At 39.0% G+C, this 24493-nt stretch overlaps 1 protein-coding gene and 1 pseudogene across 1 annotated transcript in view; one reads left to right on the top strand and one right to left on the bottom strand.

The window, feature by feature from the left end:
* The window catches only part of CNTNAP4 (contactin associated protein like 4), a 334483-nt gene extending 311336 nt beyond the window's left edge, over positions 1–23147 (bottom strand). Inside the window, exon 1 of the mRNA XM_030819122.1 lies at positions 23104–23147. The gene's annotated coding sequence lies outside the window, so the exon portion shown is untranslated. The remainder of the gene's footprint in view (positions 1–23103) is intronic.
* On the top strand, positions 23032–23599 carry LOC100607308 (annotated as a pseudogene).
* Positions 23600–24493: the final 894 nt, after the last annotated feature.

Raw genomic sequence — 24493 nt, 5'->3', positions numbered from 1 at the left:
CTCCCCTCTATCTATCCGCATTAGCTGAACCCAGCAGAAGCTGCAAGTTACAGGACTCAAAGGAAAGTAATTCACGGGTCCGTAGACTCCCACAACACAGGGCAGAACACTGAGAGGCAAGAATGGAGCTCAGACCAAATTGGCTAACCATCTGCACAGTGAATAAGACAGAGTCCCTGCCTTCCTGAGGGCCACAAAGCCATGGTAAACATGCATATTAGCAACCCTCAAGCAAGTTCGAATGTCACGAGTATTGTGACAAGGTTATAATGTGGTGGACTAATTCCAGGAAAGAACCATAATGAGTTGTGAGATCAGAGAAGGTAAAATATTAACTGCAATTTAAATGTTAGGCAGGAGTCTGAAAAGTTGCTATCTGGGCAGGAGAAGGGATTCCCAAAGAGAGGAAATGATGTTGTTTTGTTTATAGGCAAGTCTACAACGTAAATTTGAAAGCCTGATGTTTCTTGGATGGGATAGCATTCAAAGGGCTTACTCTTTATTAATAAAAATAAGACATTTTTTACGAGTTGGAGTTAGATTTAAGTTGAGTTTCCTAAAAAGCGGTATCTCTTTTCAAATATATCAACGAAGCATTTTAAACCTTTCCCCACTTAAAAATAGGCAAGAACTAAGCATATTCCCAATTACATCCCTTTATACTTTAAGTGGTTGCTAATTTACTTCCCTTCCCTCCTTAACTTTATGAAAGTCTACCCGAAGCATTAGGGGGATTGGCTCCATGGGGTAGCTGCTAAATTCCACTGAGATTACACTTTGTAGAAGCATAGCAAACTGTGGTAGAGCTATCTGCCCTGTGAGGAATACAGTACAATATTTGGCATTCACTTTCTCTTTCTCAAATTGCTTCTAAAAGCATTATTCTGTGTGGAATGACGGAAATCCCTCGGGTCACTGGGTCAGGGCTAGAAACCACCATGGGATTTAGATACCAGGAGAAGTGACCTTGAGTCTTGGCTTGGCTTTGAACACCATCACCTTGGGAACTTTATCTGTAAAATAAGATTTGAATAGATGATCTCGAATGCTCCTTTCATCTCTGATAAAGTAAAAATATTATGAAAAACGTTGAAAAGATGCTAGAGTCAAAGTGAATGGTAGAATGCACTACAAAATTTGCTTTCAGTTTATTCTAAATATGTAAACTGTCAGTTCTTTTCTCTGCATTTTGGTATATCTGTTTTCTTATTTCATTATTTTCAAGCAGATGCTATAAAACTATAAGGAGATATAATATTTTATAAATTAGACATAAGGGTCTTAGAGAACCACGCTACTAAGGAATAAACACCTGTAACTTTGTCAGGAATAAACACCTTCTATAATTTTAGAACCTGTGTGCAGAGTGATCTTAAGCAGCTACTCTGTTCTATTCTGCTGTTCTTTGTGGTACATTGATATGACGAAGGGATATTGGAATTAAACCTCACTGACTAACTTCAGGCTGTATGCCTTTGTATTTATATGATGTTAGACACAGAAATTGACTTTCTGATCTTTAATTTCTTTTTCTTATCAGATACATAAAATGATATGTCATTATCTTTGGTTCACAATTCTCTATCACCAAGAGTTTACATATGACTGTCTTTATTTTTATATTCAGTCTATTTCATAATTTTGAAAAAAGTAATGAATATAAGACAGTGAATACAAGGAATACCCATATACTTTTTTTTTTTGCTTATTTTCGAAGTTATATAACAAGCCATATTGAATAAAGTCTGGCTTTCTTTTTCACTCAACAAGATATTACTAAGAATAATCTATGTTGTTCTGCTGCCCTTGGTAGTTGTATTAGGCCATTCATGAACTGCTATAAAGAAATATCTGAGCCTGTGTAATTTATAAAGAAAAGAGCCTTAATTGGCTCATGGTTCTGAAGGCTGTAGGAAGCATAGCGGCTTCTGCTTCTGGGGAGTCCTCAGGAAGTTTACAATCATGGCAGAAGGAAAAGAGAGAGCAGGTACTACAGGTGGCAAAAGCTGGAACGAGAGAGAGAGAGCTGGGTGGTGGGGAGGTGCCACACACTTTTAAATGAACAGCTCCAGGGGTGGTTCTAAGATGGCCAAATAGGAACAGATTCAGTTTACAGCTCCCAGCATGAGCGACGCAGAAGACGGGTGATTTCTGCATTTCCAACTGAGATATCAGGTTCATCTCACTGGGGCTTGTCAGACAGTGGGTGCAGGACAATGGGTGCAACTCATCAAACGTGAGCCAAAGCAGGGCGAGGCATCACCTCACCTGGGAAGCACAAGGATTGAGGGAATTCCTTTTCCTAGCCAAGGGAAGCTGTGACAGACGGCACCTGGAAAATCGGGTCACTTCCACCCTAATACTGTGCTTTTCCAATGGTCTTAGCAAATGGCACACCAGGAGATTATATCCCACACCTGGCTCGGGGGGTCCCACGCCCATGGAGCCTGGCTCATTGCTAGCACACCAGTCTGAGATTGAACTGCAAGAAGGCAGCGATGCTGGGGGAGGGGTGCCTGCCATTGCTGAGGCTTGAGTAGGTAAACAAAGCAGCCAGGGAAGCTTGAACTGGGTGGAGACCACTGCAGCTCAAGGAGGCCTGCCTGCCCCTGTAGACTCCACCTCTGGGGGCAGGGCATAGCCAAACAAAAGGCAGCAGGACCCTCTGCAGACTTAAATGTCCCCGTCTGACAGCTTTGAAGAGAGTAGTGGTTCTCCCAGCACGCAGCTGGAGATCTGAGAACGGACAGACTGCCTCCTCAAGTGGGTCCCTGACCCCCAAGTAGCCTAACTGGGAGACATCCCCCAGTAGGGGCAGACTGACACCCCACACGGCCGGGTACCCCTCAGAGATGAAGCTTCCAGAGGAATGATCAGGCGGCAACATTTGCTGTTCAGCAATATTTGCTGTTCTGCAACTTCCGCTGCTAATACCCAGCCAAACGGGGTCTGGAGTGGACCTCGGGCAAACTCCAACAGACCTGCAGCAGAGGGTCCTGACTGGTAGAAGGAAAATTAACAAACAGAAAGCACATCCACACCAAAACCCCATCTGTACGTCACCATCATCAAAGACCAAAGGTAGATAAAACTACAAAGATGAGGAGAAAACAGAGCACAAAAGTTGAAAATTCTAAAAATCAGAGCGCCTCATCCCCTCCAAAGGAACACAGCTCCTTGCCAGCAACGGAACAAAGCTGGATGGAGAATGACTTTGACAAGTTGAGAGAAGAAGGCTTCAGATGATCAAACTTCTCCGAGCTAAAGGAGGAAGTTTGAACCCATCGCAAAGAAGCTAAAAACCTTGAAAAATGATTAGACGAATGGCTAACTAGAATACCCAGTGTAGAGAAGTCCTTAAATTAACTGATGGAGCTGAAAACCGTGGCACAAGAACTACGAAAAGAGTAAAAAGAAATGAACAAAGCCTCCAAGAAATATGTGACTATGTGAAAAGACCAAATCTACATCTGATTCGTGTACCTGAAAGTGACGGGGAGAATGGAACCAAGTTGGAAAACACTCTGCCGGATGTTATCCAGGAGAATTTTCCCAACCCAGCAAGGCAGGCCAACATTCAAATTCAGGAAATACAGAGAACACCACAAAGATACTCCTCAAGAACAGCAACTCCAAGAAACATAATTTTCAGATTCACCAAAGTTGAAATGAAGGAAAAAATGTTAAGGGCGGCCGGAGAGAAAGGGCGGGTTACCCAAAAAGTGAAGCCCATCAGACTAACAGCTGATCCCTCAGCAGAAACTCTACAAGCCAGAAGAGAGTGGGGGCCAATATTCAACATTATTAAAGAAAAGAATTTTCAACTCAGAATTTCATATCCAGCCAAACTAAGCTTCACAAGTGAAGGAGAAATAAGATCCCTTACAGACAAGCAAATGCTGAGAGATTGTGTCACCACCAGGCCTGCCCTACAAGAGCTCCTGAAGGAAGCAATAAACATGGAAAGGAACAACTGGTACCAGCCACTGCAAAAACATGCCAAATTTTAAAGACCATCGAGGCTAGGAAGAAACTGCATCAACTAACGAGCAAAATAACCAGCTAACATCATAATGACAGGATCAAATTCACACATAACAATATTAACCTTAAATGTAAATGGGCTAAATGCTCCAATTAAAAGACACAGACTGGCAAATTGGATAAAGAGTCAATACCCATCAGTGTGCTGTATTCAGGAGACCCATCTCACGTGCAGAGACACACATAGGCTCAAAATAAAGAGATGGAGGAAGATCTACCAAGCAAATAGAAAACAAAAAAAGGCAGAGGTTGAAATCCTAGTCTCTGATAAAACAGACTTTAAACCGTCAAAGATCAAAAGGGACAAAGAAGGCCATTACATAATGGTAAAGGGATCAATTCAACAAGAATAGCTAACTATCCTAAATATACACGCACCCAATACAAGAGCACCCAGATTCATATAGCAAGTCCTTAGAGACCTACAAAGGGACTTAGACTCCCACACAATAATAATGGGAGACTTTAACACCGCACTGTCAACATTAGACAGATCAACGAGACAAAGTTAACAAGGATATCCAGGAATTGAACTCAGCTCTGCACCAAGCGGACCTAATAGACATTTACAGAACTCTCCACCCCAAATCAACAGAACATACATTCTTATCAGCAGCACACTTATTCCAAAATTGACCACAGTTGGAAGTAAAGAACTCCTCAGCAAATGTAAAAGAACAGAAATTATAACAAACTGTCTCTCAGACCACAGTGCAATCAAACTAGAACTCAGGATTAAGAAACTCACTCAAAACCACTCAACTACATGGAAACTGAACAACCTGCTCCTGAATGACTACTGGGTACAAAACAAAATGAAGGCAGAAATGAAGATGTTCTTTGAAACCAATGAGAACAAAGACACAACACACCAGAATCTCTAGGACACATTTAAAGGAGTGTGTAGAGGGAAATTTATAGCACTAAATGCCCACAAGAGAAAGCAGGAGAGATCTAAAATTGACACCCTAACATCACAATTAAAAGCACTAGAGAAACAAGAGCAAACACATTCAAAAGCTAGCAGAAGGCAAGGAATAACTAAGATCAGAGCAGAACTGAAGGAAATAGAGACACAAAAAAACCCTTCAAGAAATCAGTGAATCCAGGAGCTGGTTTTTTGAAAAGATCAACAAAATTGATAGATCGCTAGCAAGACTAATAAAGAAGAAAAGACACAATAAAATCAAATAGACACAATAAAAAATGATAAAGGGGATATCACCACCAATCCCACAGAAATACAAACTACCATCAGAGAATACTATAAACACCTCTACACGAATAAACTAGAAAATCTAGAAGAAATGGATAAATTCCTGGACACATACACCCTCCCAAGACTAAACCAGGAAGAACTTGAATCCTGTAATAGACCAATAACAGGCTCTGAAATTGAGGCAATAATTAATAGCCTACCCACCAAAAAAAGTCCAGGACCAGATGGATTCACAGCCAAATTCTACCAGAGGTACAAGGAGGAGCTGGTACCATTCCTTCTGAAACTATTCCAATCAACAGAAAAAGAGAGAATCCTCCCTAACTCATTTTATGAGGCCAGCATCATCCTGATGCCAAAGCCTGACAGAGACACAACAAAAAAAGAGAATTTTAGACCAATATCCCTGATGAACATCGATGCAAAAATCTTCAATAAAATACTGGCAAACCAAATCCAGCAGCACATCAAAAAGCTTACCCACCATGATCAAGTGGGCTTCATCCCTGGGATGCAAGGCTGGTTCAACATACGCAAATCAATAAACATAATCCAGCATATAAACAGAACCAAAGACAAAAATCACATGATTATCTCAATAGATGCAGAAAAGGCCTTTGAAAAAATTCAACAACCCTTCATGCTAAAAACTCTCAATAAATTAGGTATTTATGGGACATATCTCAAAATGATAAGAGCTAATTATGACAAACCCACAGCCAATATCATACTGAATGAGCAAAAACTGGAAGCATTCCTTTTGAAAACTGGCACAAGACAGGAATGTCCTCTCTCACCACTCCTATTCAACATAGTGCTGGAAGTTCTGGCCAGGGCAATCAGGCAGGAGAAGGAAATAAAGGGTATTCAATTAGGAAAAGAGGAAGTCAAACTGTCCCTGTTTGCAGATGACATGATTGTATATTTAGAAAACCCCATTGTCTCAGCCCAAAATCTCCTTAAGCTGATAAGCAACTTCAGCAAACTCTCAGCATACGAAATCAATGTGCAAAAATCACAAGCATTCTTATATATCAATAACATAGAGCCAAACATTGAGTGAACTCCCATTCACAATTGCTTCAAAGAGAATAAAATACCTAGGAATCCAACTTACAAGGGATGGGAAGGACCTCTTCAAGGAGAACTACAAACCACTGCTCGATAAAATAAAAGAGGACACAAACAAATGGAAGAACATTCCATGCTCATGGATAGCAAAAATCAATATCATGAAAATGGCCATACTGCCCAAGGTAATTGATAGATTCAATGCCATCCCCATCAAGCTGCCAATGACTTTCTTCACAGAATTGGAAAAAAACTACCTTAAAGTTCATATGAAACCAAAAAAGAGCCCACATTGCCAATACAATCCTAAGCCTAAAGAAAAAAGCTGGAGACATCTGCTACCTGACTTCAAACTACACTACAAGGCTACAGTAACCCAAACAGCATGGTACTGGTACCACAACAGAGATATAGACCAATGGAACAGAACAGAGCCCTCAGAAATTATACCACACATCTACAACTATCTGATCTTTGACAAGCCTGACAAAAACAAGAAATGGGGAAAGGATTCCCTATTTAATAAATGGTGCTGGGAAAACTGGCTAGCCATATGTAGAAAGCTGAAACTGGATCCCTTCCTTACACCTTATACAAAAACTAATTCAAGATGGATTAAAGACTTAAATGTTAGACCTAAAACCATAAAAACCCTAGAAGAAAACCTAGGCAATACCATTCAGGACATAGGCATGGATAAGGACTTCATGTCTAAAACACCAAAAGCAATGGCAACAAAAGCCAAAATTGACAAATGGGATCTAATTAAACTAAAGAGCTTCTGCACAGCAAAAGAAACTACCATCACAGTGAACAGACAACCTACAGAATGGGCGAAAATTTTTGCAATCTACTCATCTGACAAAGGGCTAATATCCAGAATCTATAAAGAACTCAAACAAACTTACAAGAAAAAAACAAACAACCCCATCAAAAAGTGGGCAAAGTATATGAACAGACACTTCTCAAAAGAAGACATTTATGCAGCCAACAGACACATGAAAAAATGCTCATTGCCACTGGCCATCAGAGAAATGCAAATCAAAACCACAATGAGATACCATCTCACACCAGTTAGAATGGCCATCATTCAAAAGTCAGGAAACAACAGGTGCTGGAGAGGATGTGGAGAAACAGAAACACTTTTACACTGTTGGTGGGACTGTAAACTAGTTCAACCATTGTGGAAGTCAGTGTGGCGATTCCTCAAGGATCTAGAACTAGAAATAACATTTGACCCGGCCATCCCATTAATGGGTATATACCCAAAGGATTATAAATCGTGCTGCTATAAAGACACATGCACATGTATGTTTATTGTGGCACTATTCACAATAGCAAAGACTTGGAACCAGGCCAAGTGTCCAACAACGATAGACTGGATTAAGAAAATGTGGCACATATACACCATGGAATACTATGCAGCCATAAAAAAATGATGAGTTCGTGTCCTTTGTAGGGACATGGATGAAGCTGGAAACCATCATTCTGAGCAAACTGTTGCAAGGACAAAAAACCAAACACTGCCTGTTCTCACTCATAGGTGGGAATTGAACAATGAAAACACTTGGACACAGGAAGGGGAACATCACACACCGGAGCCTGTTGTGGGGTGGGATTGGAAGAGAATAGCATTAGGAGATATACCTAATGTAAGTGATGAGTTAATGGGTGCAGCACACCAACATGGCACATGTATACATATGTAACAAACCTACACGTTGTGCACATGTACCCTAGAACTTAAAGTATATATATAAAAAAAAAGAACAGCTCTTGCGAGAATTCACTATCACAACAACAGCACCAAGCCATGAAGGATCCACCCCCATGATCCAAACACCTCCCACCAGACCCGCCCCCAGCACTGGGGATTACAATTCAACATGAGATTTGGTTGAGGACGAATATCCAAACCGTATCAGTAGTGTAGTTCATTCATTTTCATGGCCATCTATTTTGTGAACATACTATAATTTGTTTAAAGTTAATTAGGCCATCTCTGGATTTTTTATAAATACAAACATTGCTGCTATAAATTGCCTTCTTTTTTATGTATTTATTTTACTTTTAAATTGACATAAAATAATGGTATACATTTATGAGGTACATAGTGATGTCTTTATGTGTATACTATATAAAGATCAGATCAGATCAGTATAATTAATACCTATCATCTCAAACATTTCTCATGTCTTCGTGTTCAAATATCCTCCTTCCAGCTATTTGAAACAATACATTACTATTAACTAGAGTCATCCTACAGTGGTATAGAACACTATAACTTATTCCTCCTATTTAGCTGTAATTTTATGTCCTTTAACAAATGTCCTGTTTCCCAGTGTACCCTTCCTCCTCATACCCTTCCCAGCCTCTAGTGTCCTCTGTTCTACTTTTTACTTTTATGAGATCAACTTTTTTTAGCTTCCACATATGAGCGACAACATGTGGTGCTTAACTTTCTGTTCTTGGCTTATTTCATTTAATGTAACACTCTCCAGTTCCATCCATTTTGCTATGGCAGGATTTCATTCATTTTTATGACTGAATAGTACTCCATTGTTCATATATGCCACATTTCTATTATCTATTCATCTTCTGTTGGACAGTATCATAACCCATTTGTGTTGTTATAAAGGAATACTTGAATCCAGGTAATTTATTAAGAAAAGAGGCTTATTTGGTTCATGATTCTGTTGGCTATACATGAAGCAGGCTGCCAGCAACTGCTTCTGGTGAGGGCTTCAGGCTGCTGCCACTCATGGCAGAAGGGGAAGGGGACCTTGCATGTGCAGAGATCACATGGCAAGAGAAGAAGCAAGACAGGGAGGGGGAAGGCACCAGGCTCTTTTTAACAACCAGCTCTTGCAGGACCTACTAGAGTGAGAACCTGAGAACTCACTCATTACCGTGAGGATGGCACCAAAGTAATTTAAGAGGAATCCACACCCATGACCCAAATACCTCCCATTAGGCCCTATCTCCAATACTGAGGATCAATTTTCAACATGAGGTTTGGGGGAATAAATATCTAAACTATAGCAGACACCTGAGTTCATTCCATATCTTGGTATTATGATCAGTGGTGCAATAAACATGGGGTACAGATGTCTGTTCAATATACTGATTTCCTTTCCTTTGGATAAATGCCCAGTAGTGGAATTGCTGGATCACATGTTAGTTCTATTTGCAGTTTTTTGAAGAACCTCCATACTATTCTCTATAGTAGATATACTAGTTTACATTCCTTCCAACAGTGTATAAGAGTTTTCTTTTCTCCACATCCTCACCAGCATATGAATTTCTTTTGGTTTGGTTGTTTTGTTTTGTTTTGTTTTGTTTTCGAGATGCAGTCTCGCTCTGTTGACCAGGCTGGAGTGCAGTGGCGCAATCTCAGTTCACTGAAACCTCCACCTCCCTAGTTCAAACGATTCTCCTGCCTCAGCCTCCTGATTAGCTGGGATTACAGGCACCTCCCACCATGCCTGGCTAATGTTTTGCATTTTTAGTAGAGAAAGGGTTTCATCATATTGGTCAGGCTGGTCTCGAACTCCTGAACTCAGGTGATCCACCCGCCTTGGCCTCCCAAAGTGCTAGGATTACAGGCATGAGCCACCCTGCCTGGCCTGGTCTTTTTTATAATAGCCATCCTAACTGGGGTGAGATGATACCTCATTGTGGTTTTGATTTGCATTTCCCTGATGATTAGTGATGTTGAGCTTTATTAATTAATTTATTTATTTTCATTTGTATGTCTTCTTTTGAGAAATGTCTGTTAAGATCATTTGCTCATTTTTTTATCAGATTGTTTTTTGCTGTTGAGGTGTTTGAGTTCCTTGTATATTCTGAATATTAATCCGCTTTCAAACTAATAGTTTGCAAATGTTTTCTCCCATTCAAGAAATGGTCTCTTTACTCCGTTGAATGTTTTCTTTGCTGCACAGAAGCTTTTTAGTTTGATATAATCCCATTCTCTTTTGGGGTTTTTCTGCTTTTGTTGTCTATCCTTTTGAGGTATTATTCATAAAATATGTCTCCTGGTGCAAGGTATAACATTTTTAATACATATATAACTAAAGATAGAATCGCTGGGTGTGTAAGTGTTCAAATTTATAAGCTAACGTAAAACTAGCTTTCAACATGGCTATGCCAATATAAATTGTTGCCAGTAATGAATAATAAATTTAATTGATCCATAACCTCTCAAACACTGTATATTTTCCCTAGTTTTACTTTCTACTAATTGAATGAGTAAAACATACTAGGTCATTCTACATGTTTCTGATGACTAGTGACTTTTTCTTCAAATGTTTACTTATTAAACATATATGCTATCTCTTAGGAAAAATGCCAGCTGATATTTCTATTCATAATTTTATATCACCACCTTTGGACTTTGTTATTCTGTTGGTCAATTTAAAAACCCCTGTACTGACAGCACATGATATTCATTATAATCATTTTTAAAATCTTGGTCTCTAAATAAGACAAGTTTCCCATCATTATCCATCCCCTTGATCAGATATGCCTTACCTTCTAGGACCATTAAACTTCCACATAAATTTTAGAATCAGTTTGTAAAGTTTTAGGAAAAACTCCTGTCAGATTTGTACTGGAGATGTCTTGAGTCTATAAATAAATTTAGGGAGAATAGACATCCTCAGAAAATAAGTGTCTCCACTTATTAAAATTGTGTTTAATGTGTCTCAGCAAAGTTTTTAAAATTTTCATGTACAGGGCTTGAACATTTTTGCAAGATCTATTTTTAGGTCCATTATGATTTTAATTGTAAATGATATATTTAAAAGATGCATATACACATATACATCTTTATGTCTTCTAATTGTTTGTGATGGCACATAGAAAAACAATTCACGTTTGCATACTGATCATGTATCTACTCTCATTAAGGACCTTATATGAATCATTGTTTCACTATCTATAAAATTCCTATCGCACATAGTTACTGTAGAAATAAAATGAGGAAAAACTACTGACAACGCACACCATTTTACACACATGTACTATTACTTCTTATTGCCTTACTTTGTTAGGAAGACAGTAAATAAAAGAAAGGGATACAGAGAGAAAGAAGGTGATAGGGAATGAACTCTACTGCTATTTTAGCTTACCAGTACTTTTTTTTGGTTATATTTTTGTATATTTGGTTGCATAATAATTGTATTCTATTGGGTTAGTAAAATGCCAAGTAGATAACTGCATAACATTATTTTAAAGCCAGGGAAAACAGATGATCTATTCAACATGAGCTATTCAAGCCACAGTCACAATGGAATGGCTTAAACATTGTTAAACAGGTTATATATAAAAATAAAACATACTAAGATTCTTTAGGTTTACTTCATTTGAAAAAAAAAAGACAATGGGCCAGGTGTGGTGTCTCATGCCTGTAATCCCAACACTTTGGGAGGCCAACGTGGGTAGATCACCTGAGGTCAGGAGTTCGAGACCAGACTGACCAATATGGTGAAACCCCATCTCTACTAATAATACAAAAATTAACCAGGCATGGTGGCATATGCCTGTAGACCCAGCTACTTGGGGGGCTGAGAAAGGCGAATTGCTTAAAACCAGGAGGTGGAGGTTGCAGTGAGCCGAGATTGTGCCACTGCACTCCAGTCTGGGTGACAGAGAGAGACTCCATCACAAAAACAAAAAACAAAAACAAAAACAAAAAAAGATATATTATTTTATATTTTTGACTATACCTCTATTATATATAGTAAAAACTAAATTTTTGATACATGTTGGGCTCATATTATTTTTTTCCTGCCTTTCTGCCTTCTTTTCTTCTTTCCCTCCCTCCCACTTCCTTCTGTTTTTCTTTTGTTTCTTCCTTTCTTATTTTCTCCTTTCATCCCTCCATTTTCTTCCTTCCTCTCATTCTCTCATCCATGGTAAATTTAAGATGCTTTGAGTCCTGAACTAAACTTGAGGGATAATGTATGCATGGTTGCAGACACAGACTTGAAGCATTAACCCATCATTCACCTTGACCCTGGGGGTTAGAATAGCAATTCATGATGTTGTCACCTTGGATGACCATGCTTATTTTTCACTATTTCATATGTTCACATAAATGTAATATATTCAAATATTTAATATTAGTTTGTGAAGGAGGTATTTCAGACCCTAATATTAAAGAAAGAGATTTTGAGATTTAAAATGTTCACACTATTAAAATCCCATATCCTGAAATACTGATTAAGATCCACTGTGTTTGTAAGCCAAACATTTAGGAAGTTTTCTCAATAGATATGCATGAAGACTACATTTAATACCCTCTAAACTGTGGAAGAACACCTATAATAAACTACATAAATGACCTATAATTAGGAAAGCTTTGCTTCAATAAGCTTGGAATGACTCCTTTTTTTGAAACTGTTGATACATATGCATGAAAAGTAAATCTCCACACCAGAGTAGCTGAAGATTTTTGCTTACTTCATCTTTTATAAAGTTATAAACAGTCGAACGAGGTAACTTAAAGGTGATCCAGTGAAAATTCTAACGAAATGTATTTTTTACATATTGACTCATTTTTACCATTATCTATTTTAATCTCTGTCTCCAAATAAGAGCTGTTTCTGGAAGAAAATAAACATAATTCCTGTTCAATAAAGCCCCACATGCAAATATATTTGTATGTACTGAGTCATTTAACAAGAGTCACATACAATACATATAACAAGAGTTATATATACATTATTTACAGTAGTAAAATGCCATTGGAATACATTTGATAAGAATAATTCTACTGTTAAATAAATGTGAATCTAGAAAATCTTTTTTATAGTCAGTGTTGTCTTTCCTTCTACTCTTAAATTTTCATTCCAACCATCAGACATAATGACTTTTAAAAATCTATGTTCATGTAAAATGGATGACTCTTTCCTGTGCAAAAATATCTCTTTTGAGAAGTCTAATATACGGTTTTTGTACTATGTATAACTTTTAAAATTCGTCTCCTCTCCCGTTTTGTCTTCTCTTGGATTGGAAAAATGTAAATAATCACATTGCATATATTCAGGGAAAGCAAGGAACATATTCAAGAATGAAAGTCATGACATGATAGCTTCATCATTTTAAAAAATATTTTATATTTTTTAAAAACCTACCATGAATTATGCAGTACATTACACATGAAGTAGGGGTAAAAAGTGCTCCTGAGTTGGAAGATACTGATAGTTATAGAGGATGCTTACTCATCAAAATTTTCAAATGGTTGAAGGTGAAGTTTGTCACCGTAGACAAAACAAATTATGGAGATTTAGATTCCCATAACAGCAGAATTAAATTATGTATTTTATTCTCCCAATAACAGAAACAAAAATAGAGTATTTGGTGCCCTTTCTCCATCTCCCCAAGAGAGAAGTTTTTTGTGTGTAACTAACTGTACGAAGAAGCCACTTTGATTTATGATAAACTCTAATGTGAAAGAGCAAAGCCGGCCGGGCGCGGTGGCTCACGCTTGTAATCCCAGCACTTTGGGAGGCTGAGGCGGGCGGATCACGAGGTCAGGAGATCGAGACCACGGTGAAACCCCGTCTCTACTAAAAATACAAAAAATTAGCCGGCGTGGTGGCGGGGCCTGTAGTCCCAGCTACTCGGAGAGGCTGAGGCAGGGAATGGCGTGAACCCGGGAGGCGGAGCTTGCAGTGAGCCAAGATCGCACCACTGCACTCCAGCCTGGGCGACAGAGCAAGACTCCGTCTAAAAAAAAAAAAAAAAAAAATAAAGAGCAAAGCCATGTTGCTTTTCATATAATTATATATCAGTTCAATAAATATTTGTCATTTCAAACACTATTAATCAAGATTCTTAATTCTCAAAGGTAATTCCAATATAAGTAAGAGTCTCTAACACATAATTGGATAGCCTGCAAATGACCTCAGAGGTTTGATTTCTTTATTATTAGATATAACAGGTATTTTTTATTTATTTGGGGGAAGTTTATAGAGATATTTGTAGACCTCATCTAACTTACACTACACAATCCTTAAGCCTCATTCAAATCCAAGGTTCTATGAGATAAATAAAAGTTTATGAGTGTATAATGTTTTTGATTACTTTTGAAGAAAATTATGAAAAAATGATCTTTTAGGAAATAACATTAGTTTCTCTGGGGTAAAAGTTAAAATGAAGTTAATTTATTTTACATTGTTCCCAGTTTTATCTGATCAGACTTTAATTTAAAATTAATTCACTCTATTTGGATAGGTGGTGCACAATTAAATGGAAACAATTACCTAAGTCATGTGTAAATGCAAGATTTGCCAAAACCCCCACCTGTGTTTCTCTTTCAAGGTGCCTCACATTTCTGGATAACGTTTACAAAAAGGAGTTCCGGCCAACACAAAGTCCACTTCCAGAAATGTTACCTGCTATCAAAAGTCAACTTAAAGCATTGTTAGTCTCTTCAGACTCAACGTTCTCACTATTAAATTTCAAGAACATAATATTGCAACATAACAATTCAGGGATATTAATTCAACAACACTTAATTTCTTCAAAAAATAAAAGTTAAAAAATCTTTAGTAGCTGGAACATTTTACATAATTTTAATATTCATTACATTAATAAAGGTACTTATTTTAAAAGTGAAATTTCATCGAAAAGTTTACAATGCACAATGGCACTCTCCCACATCCCCCATCCCTCTATTTATTAATTGGATAACTGAGGTCAAGTCATTTGATATATTTTTATGCCATTTTCTTCATCTCTAAAGTAGAAATAACTACTTTCTTCATCTGTAGGTTGGAGATAACCCTACCTCTTAGGGTTGTTGTGAAAATCAAATTAACAAATATGTATAAAATAATGTGCACAATGCCTAGAATATGGTAAGTGCAAAATAAATGTTAGCTATTCTTATTATCACCCCTACCTCTCCTGTTTTGATTCTCTCAGCTGTCACTCTCAATCTGTCCCCTGGCATTTACTTCTATATTTTTTTAAATGATGTATCACTTTTGTACATTATTTATTTGCTTTTGACTCTGACAGACATTAACTTTGTGTGCCCACACCATTCCCCAGCGTCTCTCAAACTACTCATATAAACTTGCTGTTTCATATTTCCGATCAAGTCAAGAATTGTCAGCGTTTACATTTTTTTACATTAATTAGAAATGTCACAGACACATAGTAATAAAGCCCAACAACAGTGATTTAAACAAGCAGAGGCTCTATTTTTATCTCACAAGGATTCTGGAGGTAGATGGTTACTGTTCTTCCCTGCTGTCCTCAGTATTTTGCCTTTTATTCTTACAGTTGTCAAATAGCATCGCCTGATGGCTAACTCAGCTCCAGGCAACAGGACCACCTTCAAAAGCACGAAGCAGGGGCTGGCCAGGGTGGCAAAATCCTTTCATCTCCTCTAGACTGTTCTTATTAGGAAGAAAAATAACTTTCTAAGAAGGTATCCAATACAATTTCTCCTGCATCTCATTGACCAACACTGAATCCTGCAGTGGCTCCCAACTCCAAGGCAGGCCGTGGCAGTGAGGATATTACACAAAAGAATGGCATCGCCTTAATTGGCTTAGACGAGAGAGGCTCCAACTTTCTCAGTTCACAGCCCCATTGGTACCCGTATGATTATTTTCATTGTGCCCAAGGCAAAAGAAATATCAAACAATCCCTTTTTATAAGTAAGTTGGTACCAAAGAATGTATTATGTGTTTATATCCCCAACAACTTAGTAGCCATTTGAGTAAATACCAAACATAATTGTAAAAACAAACAAAACAACCAAGTTCATATTTAAATGACTGCGATTACTTACTAAAGGGAAATGTGTGCCTTCTGGGCACTGCACAACTTCTCACAGTTTAAAATCTGATTAGACACCAACACCCTCGTTTCCTATTCCACATTGATTTCCATTTAGCACTTTTTTTTTCCCCATTTAAATCACGTCAACCACTGAAAATCCTGCTTCACAAAGATAGGACATCCTGGAAAGCAAGGTAGATGGAACTCAGGAACTGCCTTTAGCTAGCTCCATAGACTAAACCTCCCATCCCCTGCATACCTGTACGTGTGAAATGGAGGAGAATTTCCTTTGGTATCAGTGGTCAGTCAACAGAATTTCAGCCAATTTTTCTCTTTTCAGCTCAGTGTTTGACCCCTACCTCCAGGAGTACTGGAAATCCCTAAGCACTGATATTCTAAAGATTCCTCTGAGATTAATGATTTGACTACTCACCCACATAAGGTTCTGGGTTTAGTTACTCTGGTTTTTTTGGTTTTGGTTTTGTTTTGTTTTTTGAGAGGGAGTTTCGCTCTTGTTGCCCCAGGCTGGAGTGCAACGGTGTGATCTTGGCTCACTGCAACCTCTGCCTCCCGGGTTCAAGCGATTCTCCTGCCTCAGCCTCCCAAGTAGCTAGGATTACAGGCATGCACCACCATGCCCAGCTAATTTTTTGTATTTTTAGTAGAGACGGGGTTTCACCATGGCCAGGCTGGTCTTGAACTCTTGACCTCAGGTGATCCGCCCACCTCGGCCTCCCAGAGTGCTAGGATTATAGGCGTGAGCCACTGCACCCAGCCTAGTTACTGTTTTTAAATTAGTCACCATTCCTCAGTCACCTTCTGATTCCCAATAAAGCTGTCAATATCTTTATTCAGTGATGGACTCTCAGAATTCTTTTCTTTTTCCATGTTAGTTGATGGTTTGATTTGGTTGTGTTTTTATTTTAAATTAGTAGACTTTATTTCTTAGAGAGGTTTTTGTTTACACAAAAATTGAACAGGAAGTACCGAGTTCCCATATACTCTCTATCCCCAATACCCCTCCCCAACACCAGTTTCCACTATTTTTTTTTCCACTGTATCTCTTTTTTTAATTTAACTTATTTTAAGTTCAGGGGTACATGTGAAAGTTTGTTACATAGGTAAACTTTGTCATGGGGGTTTGTTGTACAGATTATTTCATCACCCAGGTATTAAGCCTAGCACCCAATAGTTATTTTTCCTGATCCTGTCCCTCCTCCCACCCTCCACCCTCCCAAAGGCCCCAGTGTGTGTTGTTCTCTGTATGTGTCCATGAGTTCTCATCATTTAGCTCCCACTTGTAAGTGAGAACATGCAGTATTTGGTTTTCTTTTCCTAAGTTAGTTTGCTAAGGATAATGGCCTCCAGCTCCATCCATATCCATGCAAAGGACATGATCTCATTCTTGTTTTACGGCTGCATAGTATTCCATGGTGTATATGTACCACATTTTCTTTATTCAGTCTATCATTGATTGGCATTTAGGTTGACTCCATGCTTTTGCTACTGTGAGTAGTGTTGCAGGGAACATACATGCTCATGTGTCTTTATAATGATAAAATTCCATTTCTATTATTGCAGTGGGGTTTTGAAAAGAGATAAATCAGGTTGATCAATGCAACATTTTTAACTGGAAATTCAGACTGGATTCTGAACATGACTCAACCTTGGCAAGGTTAGGGATAAAAGCAGAGAATCTCTGGCATTGCCCATATGAAGGATATGCTGTTATTAGATAATTCATGGTCATCCATTGTCTATGCCAAATACTGAGAGACCGCGTATTTTGGAACTCACAAAACTTGCTTTGCTGACCAGGTACCTAATATTTCAGGATGTTCTAAGGTTCACCTCAGTACCACTTCTTTCCACAGCAAGGCTGCCCTAATCAATGGGGAGATATTTTTTTTTAAGTCGCCCATCTCCTGTTCAAAACACCCATTCATTTCTTCACAGCGACTTAGTCTCTACATTGGTGGGGAATGCAAACAAGTTTCACCCAGGTAGCAATTCTAGATGATTTGCAGGGGCCAACAGTTTTGCATTTGAGTTTTCTCAACCTCCAATTCTGCAAATTTTTACATTATGAAAAAATAGTACTTTTAAAATACCTGAACACTTCTGTATCCACTTTATCTATTCCTAGATATCATTTTCAAAATCAAAAATGTTTTCTTATTCCTATTAAGGAATAAGATTTGTTATTTTGGAGAAGACATGACATAGTTCCAAACTTATAGATTAAACATTACCAAATCCAAAAAGTTCCTATATTACTCCTTCTACTCAGCTCCCTAAAGGACTATGAAATTATTGTTTCTTTGAAAGTTTTAAATGCCAGAAATCTTAATATTTGTGACCATGTAACCATGTTTCACTATTGAACCTGGATTCAAAGTTGGCAGTTAAAACTTCTACTTCAGATGAAATTTGCAGAAACAAACAATTGTTTTTATTTTATATTCACACAGGGTATGTGTTAAGTTCAGATTTTATAAAGGAAAAAAATGCCTTAAAAATGCCTGTTTCATTGTATTAAGTAGAAAGTTATGCTTCTGCCAGCGGGAACATAGATTATGTAAACTAATCTTTGCAATTGCTCTTCAGCACGTTTGGAAAATTAACTTTCCAGTCTTTTAGAAGCTTGAAAAGACTTGAATAGTTAGTATTTAAAATGAAAAATTGTTATCAGATATTAAAATGCAGGAGAAAAGATGGATGGATTTCATTTTTATTGCAGAAATTAGTCATTGAATCCTAATCTTAAAGTTTCTTTTCAAGTTATATTTGTTACCTGGAGACAGAAGTTCATGCTTTTTTTGTTTTGTTTTGTTTTTAATTCTGGATTGGGTAGCTTCAAGAAAGTTATATATACCTTTATTTAAAAAAAAAAAAAAAGTACACACAAATGCACATACACCATTGTTTTGCAAATTTTCCCAGTAAAAGCAGGGCCACCATATGTGAAAAACTCTTTGGTACTTTGTTGAGATGCCCTGAAATTCTGTATTATCTTTTGGTTTCTTAATATACATATTAACACTCATTATTTTATTATGATATATGTAGCACTTTCCATACTGATTCACCTCCATCTGGAGATCGTAAATTTTTGGAGGCATAAGCCATGATTTTTCTTAGTAAATAAAATGGCAACATCTGCACATTACTAAAACTATAGTAAACCCTTAAGAAATATGTGCAAAATATTTTTCTAAATAAGAGGTCTTCGTTATAAGCAAAAGAAACTGATGCTTGTGACCATAAGCAATACGGAAATATAGTAGAAAGATAATGTCAACTCCAAGGGATTCCCAAGGACTTAAGTTAGAAAATGCACAGAATTCAAGGCAGCTCTGAGGAGCCAAGAATGTGGACCTAGGTGTCCCCGTCTTTGCTCAGTAGCACCAGGCCTGACAGTGGAATAAGCAGTCAGCCAAATATTAGATGCATGCCGACATGCTGACTGCCAGAGTCAAGGAAGGAGGTGTGGCCCTCTGGCAGCCATATTGGTAGGCAGCCCTCTGCTTCTCACCAGTTAACTCAGTGGGGAATGCCCCAAAGCCACGATTGGCGTAAATTTTGAGTAGGCAAAAATTTACAAATTGAACTGCCCCTTAACTTCACACATGCTTTATCTCACATGACATTTCTAAAGAATTTCATTTTATAAGTAATACTTCTCTGAATGTAATGGAATATATTCCTTACGAACAAAACTGTACATATTGATTCTGCAAGGAAGGTCAGGTCTCAACAGTCTAGAATCATGGGATCATGTCCAGTTATTCTGTGGAATCATTATATTCTATCTCCTTTTTTGTCATTAGAGTGCTACTACATACACAAATTGATGAAATTACTCATAAAAGATGATATCATATTGTGTCCGGAATTGGTGGGTTCTTGGTCTCACTGACTTTAAGAATGAAGCCATGGACCGCCCCGGTGAGTGTTACAGTTCTTAAAGGCCGCGTGTCCAGACTTTGTTCCTTCTGATGTTCGGATGTGTTTGGAGTTTCTTCCTTCTGGTGGGTTTGTGGTCTCGCTGGCTCAGGAGTGAAGCTGCAGACCTTCATGGTGAGTGTTACAACTCATAAAGGCAATGTGGACCCAAAGAGTGAGCAGTAGCAAGATTTATTGCAAAGAGCTAAAATACAAGGCTTCCACAGCGCAGAAGGGGACCTAAGCAGGTTGCCACTGCTGGTTCGTGCAGACTGCTTTTCTTTTCTTATCTGGCCCCACCCACATCCTGCTGATTGGTCCATTTTACAGAGAGCTGATTGGTCTGTTTTACAGAGAGCTGATTGGTCCATTATGACAGGGTGCCGATTGGTGCATTTACAATCCCTGAACCAGACACAAAAGTTCTCCATGTCCCTACTAGATTAGCTAGATACAGAGTGTCAATTGGTGCATTTACAAACCTTGAGCTAGATACAGAGTGCCAACTGGTGCATTCACAATCTCTTAGCTAGACATAAAGATTCTCCAAGTCCCCACCAGATTAACTAGATAGAGAGTGCTGATTGGTGTATATACAATCCCTTAGGTAGACATAAAGGTTCTCCAAGTCCCCACTAGACTCAGGAGCCCAGCTGGCTTACCCAGTGGATCCCGCACTGGGGCGTAGGTGGAGCTGCCTGCCAGTCCTGCGCCGTGCGCCTGCACTCCTCAGTCCTAGGGCGGTGGATGGGACCGGGCACTGTGGAGCGGGGGCAGCACTCGTTGGGGAGGCTCAGGCCACACAGGAGACCACCGGTGGGGACAGGGGGAGGGGGGAGGCTCAGGCATGGCAGGCTGCAGGTCCCAAGCCTTGCCCCACCAGGAGGCAGCTAAGGCCCAGCGATAAATCAAACGCAGCAGCTGCTGGCCCAGGTGCTAAGCCCCTCACTGCCTGGGGCTTGCGGGCCGGCTGGCCCCTCTGAGTGCGGGGCCCACCAAGCCCACGCCCACCCAGAACTCGCGCTGGTCCACCAGCGCCACACGCAGCCCCGGTTCCACCCGCGCCTCTCCCTCCACACCTCCCTGCAAGCTGAGGGAGCTGGCTCCAGCCTTGGCCAGCCCAGAAAGGGGCTCCCACAGTGCAGTGGTGGGTTGAAGGGCTCCTCAAGCATGGCCAGAGTGGGCGCCAAGGCCGAGGAGGCGCCAAGAGTGAGCGAGGGCTGGAAGGGCTGCCAGCACACTGTCACCTCTCAATATGTCTTAGGTTTTCTCTCTATTCTGTAACCCTTCTCTCTATTCAAGGGTTATAGAAACCTTGATGTCTTAGTTTATTTCTGTGCAAACCATCTCAATTTTTTAATTCCAAAAAATCCAGTTTGGGTGGGAAGTATCATCTCTCATTTGTTTTTACTAAATGTGTATTTATACTAAAGATCCCATGTAGTTACTTTTTTGCAAATGAGAAAATGAGCGATTTCAATTTTTTTAACATTGCTTTTTGAATAGCTGAGACTCTACAGCAAAAGTAAATATAGTTCCTTCTACTTCTAAAAGAGTAGTTCAGGACAGGTGCAGTGGTTCGCACCTGTAATTCCAGTACTTTGGGAGCCTGAAGCAAATGGATCACTTAAACCTAGGAGGCAGAAGTTGCAGTGAGCTGAGATTCTGCCACTGAACTCAGCCCGGATGACAGAGTAAGACTATCTCAAAAAAGAAAAAAAAAAAAAAAAAAGTAGTTCCTAAAGTAACACTTAAGTAGGCAGTATGTTCTTGCATGATTCTTGAGTTCTGATCACCTTTAATAGAACCACAGTGAATTAATTTCGGGGAGAATGGGCTTCATTTTTTTATTTATTGTACTTTAAGTGTGGTACCATTCTTTGAAGCCATGAATTTATAACCTCCTCAATATTGAAAAAATGATGAGCTGGACGGGATGCAGTAAAAACAGAGAACTTTTATGAGTTGTTCAAAAACTCCCTAGCCTAGAAGATGTCTAAATTCACAACACCATAGTTACAATTTTTTAGGACATAAATTACCTTTCCAAATAATTATTAAAATAGAAAAAAACATGTTAAAACCTTTTAAAATAAAAATCCTATTAAAAATTTTATATACTACAATGTTAGATTACATAGGTATTTTATAAAATTGAAATATGAAAATTGTTTAATAATATTTTACTTCACTAGAAGCCTTTAGGTTTATCTAATGTCTATTTGGAATCCGTTGTGATGAGTAGAATTTAATTAAACAGTTAACAATTTAATAAATTTTAAATTTGAGTGGTTTTTTTTTTCAGTCCTATTTGTAGTATATATTTCAGCAGACTTACAAATATTTCAGCAAAACAAAATAACAGTGGGTCCCACCTCATAGAATTATTATGATAATTGAATGAGATAAGGCATATGAAGATATTAACATGAACAATTTTAATCATAATAATATTAATAGTGCTCTTATTCCTCTTACTGCGTTTAGGAACAAATATGCTTTACTTTAAGATTTTAACCTAAAAATCTTGATATACACTGTAACTACCACAATGACATGTAGTGTGCAAGATTTTAGAATTTAATAAAGCATGTTCAAAAGTCGGTGCTAATGCAGGACCACAGAAGTATTCCTAAAATTATGCCCAATTGAGTAATGTTTCTTGTTTGTATCATAGCAATCAGAACAAGTACTTTATGAGTTTGAACATATGGGGAGAATTTAGCAAATGAACTTTTTATCTTAAAAGTTAATAGATTCTCCACATGTAGCAATGCATTACTGAAGCTATTATCTTGGCAAGATTAAAAAATAAAGACACAAATGGATGGAATTTCTGCAAGAGAGAGGGCAAAAGAAAGGGAGAGAGAAGGAGAGAAAGAAGTCTTAATAGAAAATGTGCACATTGGCCGTTCTCTCTTTCCGTACCTGGCCGAGCAGGAGATGCCATCATGGGAATTGACATCCGCCACGACAAGGACCGAAAGGTTTGGCGCAAGGAGCCCGAGAGCCCGGATATGTACCTGAGGCTGTTGGTCAAGCTGTACAGGTTTCTGGCCAGACGAACCAACTCCACATTCAACCAGGTTGTGCTGAAGAGGTTGTTTATGAGTCGCACCAACCAGCCACCTCTGTCCCTTTCCCAGATGATCCAGAAGATGAAGCTTCCTGGCCGGGAAAACAAAACGGTCGTGACTGTGGGGACCATAACAGATGACGTGCGGGTTCAGGAGGTGCCCAAACTGAAGATGTGTGTGCTAAGTGTGACCAACCTGGCCCGCAGCCGCGTCCTCAGGGCAGGGGGCAAGATCCTCACTTTTCGACCAGCTGACCTTGGACTCCCCCAAGGGCTGCATCACCGTCCTGCTCTCCGGTCCTCGCAAGGGCCGAAAGGTGTACGGGCATTTTGACAAGGCCCTGGGAACCCCACAAAGCCACACCAAACCCTACGTCCACTCCAAGGGCCGCAAGTTCGAGCGCACCAGAGGCCGATGGGCCAGCTGAGACTACAAAAACTAACCCTGGATCCTACTCTCTTATTAAAATGATTTTGGATGCAAAAAAAAAAAAAAAAAGGAAAGAAAGAAAATGTGCGCATTGACATACAGTGGGGGGTGAGAAAAAGTCTCAAGTAGTGTTTCACATGAGGTTCCTCATTGTTGGTTTACTCCAAATGTTGTCAAACTTCATGGTACATCCGAATTGGCTGGAGGGCTTAATAAAACACAGATTTCTGGGTCTCACCCCCAGATTCTGATCTGTAGCTGGGTAGGACCCCAGAATTCAAATTTTAAGTTCCCAGCTGATCTCATCCTGCTGGTCTGGCGAACCTCACTTGGAAAACCACTGGTCTAGTTTCTAACAGATTGACAGACTACTGCTTTATTCTGCATCTCGGTAAGGAAATCTAAAAATGTTTTCATGAATAATACATAGGAATGATACAATTCGTTTTCTCAGATTTTACCCATTATTCTTAAGAATAAGCTGTTAAAGTTTGTTACACATATAAACAATTATCCCATATCTTGAGGGTTGCATGTAAATATAGCTATTCCACAAACATATTTAAAAGCACAAATTAGACACAATAAGCATTTTTAGCCACGGCCAATAAATAAGAATAGAGAACATCAATTAAATTGATAGAAATTAAGGCCAGGCGCGGTGGCTCACACCTGTAATCCCAGCAATTTGGGAGGCCGAGGTGGGAAGATGGCCTGTGCCCAGGAGTTCTAGACCAGCCTGGGCAACAAAGTGAGACCCCGTCTCTACAAAAAATTAACCCGCATGGTGGCATGTGCCTGCAGTCTCAGCTACTTGGGAGGCTGAGCTGGAAGGATCGCTTGAACTCTGGGAGGTTGAGGCTGCAGTGAGTCATGATCACGCCACTGTACTCCAGCCTGGGTGACA

Source organism: Nomascus leucogenys, chromosome 2 (genome assembly GCF_006542625.1).
Source record: "Nomascus leucogenys isolate Asia chromosome 2, Asia_NLE_v1, whole genome shotgun sequence".
NCBI lineage: Eukaryota > Metazoa > Chordata > Mammalia > Primates > Hylobatidae > Nomascus > Nomascus leucogenys.
This window is presented reverse-complemented; position numbering and strand designations above follow the sequence as displayed.